The sequence below is a fragment of the Mytilus galloprovincialis genome, chromosome 4 (assembly GCF_965363235.1).
Source record: "Mytilus galloprovincialis chromosome 4, xbMytGall1.hap1.1, whole genome shotgun sequence".
Classification (NCBI taxonomy): Eukaryota; Metazoa; Mollusca; class Bivalvia; order Mytilida; family Mytilidae; genus Mytilus; species Mytilus galloprovincialis.
In genome coordinates, this window is record NC_134841.1 from 91,601,018 (window position 1) to 91,603,462 (window position 2,445).

General features: G+C 31.6%; 1 long non-coding RNA gene across 1 annotated transcript; it reads right to left on the reverse strand.

Moving 5' to 3' along the window:
- Window positions 1–505: 505 nt before the first annotated feature.
- Window positions 506–2,214, reverse strand: LOC143070839 (uncharacterized). Its single transcript, XR_012976734.1, has 3 exons — window positions 2,063–2,214; window positions 1,620–1,708; window positions 506–591 (listed from the first exon to the last, which is right to left on the reverse strand). It is a non-coding gene; the product is annotated as an uncharacterized LOC143070839 (long non-coding RNA).
- Window positions 2,215–2,445: the final 231 nt, after the last annotated feature.

Genomic DNA, 2,445 nt, shown 5'->3' on the forward strand with positions numbered 1-2,445 from the left:
TACATTAATCAGGCAGTTAGTTTTCTCTTTTGATTTGTTTAAAATTTGTCCTTTTAAGGCCTTTTATAGCTGAGTATGTAGTAAGGGTTTGTCTTATTGTGTAAGGTTGTATGGTGACTTAAAGTGGTCCATTTCTATGTCATGTGGTGTATTGGGGAGAGTTTTCATATTGGCAATCATACCACATCTTCTTATTTTTAAAACGGCTCTGTACCAATGCAAGCACTTTGATAAATTTCATCCAACTTTATAGATTTAATTTTCAAATTCTATCCAGTATAAAATAAATCATTGACAAATAGAGAAACAAATAAACTAAAATTCTGATAGTACTAAGTAGTTATCAGCTTTTAAACAGGTTAGATAACTCTCTAATACATGTAAACATGGTACATGTACATATGTGTTCATGTTCTAAATCTATCTTTTTTTCAAGACAAAGCATAATATTAATATAACCATGATAACAATTAACATGTACATGTATCTTAGGAAACTGTTCTATTTATTACCTATGCCCATCTGTGTTTGTCTGTACATGTGTATTAGGTAGAATAAGTTCTCCAGAGTCATTTAAAAGGGTTAGCATCTCTGAAATTTAAAAAGTTAATTGCCATCATTGATACCTTGATATACAAATGTAAATAGAAATTGGTTATAAATTGTATCTATATAAGATAAAATTCAGAAAGATTCGCACTTGTAAGAGTGTTCTTAACACTTAAACAGGTTAAATAAAATTGAGAATGGAAATGGGGAATGTGTCAAAGAGACAACAACTCGACCAAATAAAAAACAACAGCAGAGGGTCACCAACAGGTCTTCAATGTAGCGAGAAATTCCCGCACCCGGAGGCGTCCTTCAGCTGGCCCCTAAACAAATATATACTTGTCCAGTGATAATGAACGCCATACTAATTTCTAAATTGTACACAACAAACTAAAATTAAAATAATACAAGACTAACAAAGGCCAGAGGCTCCGGACTTGGGACAGGCGCAAAAATGCGGCGGGGTTAAACATGTTTGTGAGATCTCAACCCTCCCCCTATACCTCTAACCAATGTAGAAAAGTAAACGCATAACAATACGCACATTAAAATTCAGTTCAAGAGAAGTCCGAGTCTGATGTCAGAAGATGTAACCAAAGAAAATAAACAAAATGACAATAATACATAAATAACAACAGACTACTAGCAGTTAACTGACATGCCAGCTCCAGACTTTAATTAAACTGACTAAAAGATTATGATTTCATCATATGAACATCAGGCACAATCCTTCCCGTTAGGGGTTTAGTATCATACCATCATAACATATATGAGAAGAACATAACCCGTGTCATGCCAACAACTGTTTTTAGAATAAATGTGTTTAGTTCCGATGCAAAGACCTTATCAGTGACTCAATATTAACGCCAAAATATGCAATCTTTAATGACTTGACAACAGTATCGTAATTATATCCCTTCTTAATAAGTCTATTCAAAGGTTTTGTAAGTTTCTGAGGTGAATACTGACACCTTTGTGCTTTATAAAGAATATTTCCATAAAAAAATTGGATGTGAAATACCTGAACGTATTAGAAGTCTGCAAGTTCATATTTTAAAGTAAAACTTCACCTGGTTCAGACTGTCACACTGCTATAACATCTAAAGCTATAATTTAAGGCTAGGTACATGCATTTTCCATTTACTCCTCCTGATCAGTGCTGTGAATCATAATAGAAGAAAACAAATATATAAACATGTGCATGTTTCAAATAATTTTAGGTACCACAACTATTAACTACATTCATTTATCAATTGCACTACAACAATTGACAACAAAATTGCTATCAATCTGAACACAAAATAAAACCTGTGTATTAGTTAATGAAAACATACGCAATAAGTCTTTAATTATTTCCTGCACTCTATTAATGTTCATTTAAATTAACAGTTACAGATGGCAGAAAAACATAAACAATGTACATGTACATGTATATACATTTGTAGCTTCATATAAATAAAACAAGAGTAGGTTACATTTATTGGGATGATAATCAAAAATATCTGCAACTTACCTAATCAATTGTGTTTTGTAGGTTTGAAGGGATTAATGTCACATATTTAACAAGGATGGTTTCTCTAAAAAATGAAATATAAATTTCTGTTACAAAAATGTACTTCTTCATTTTGATAGCACATAGATAAGGAATGTACATTTATAGCAGTACAATGTACATATATGTACAAATGATGTTTGTAATACAAATTTTCTTACCAAATACAATAAAGTGAAAACTGGAAATTATAAAAAAAAACACATAAATAAAGGCAACAGTAGTATACCGCTGTTCAAAACTCATAAATCCATGGACAAAAAACAAAATCGGGGTAACAAACTAAACCCTAGGGAAACGCATTAAATATAAGAGGAGAACAACGACACAACACTAAAATGTTA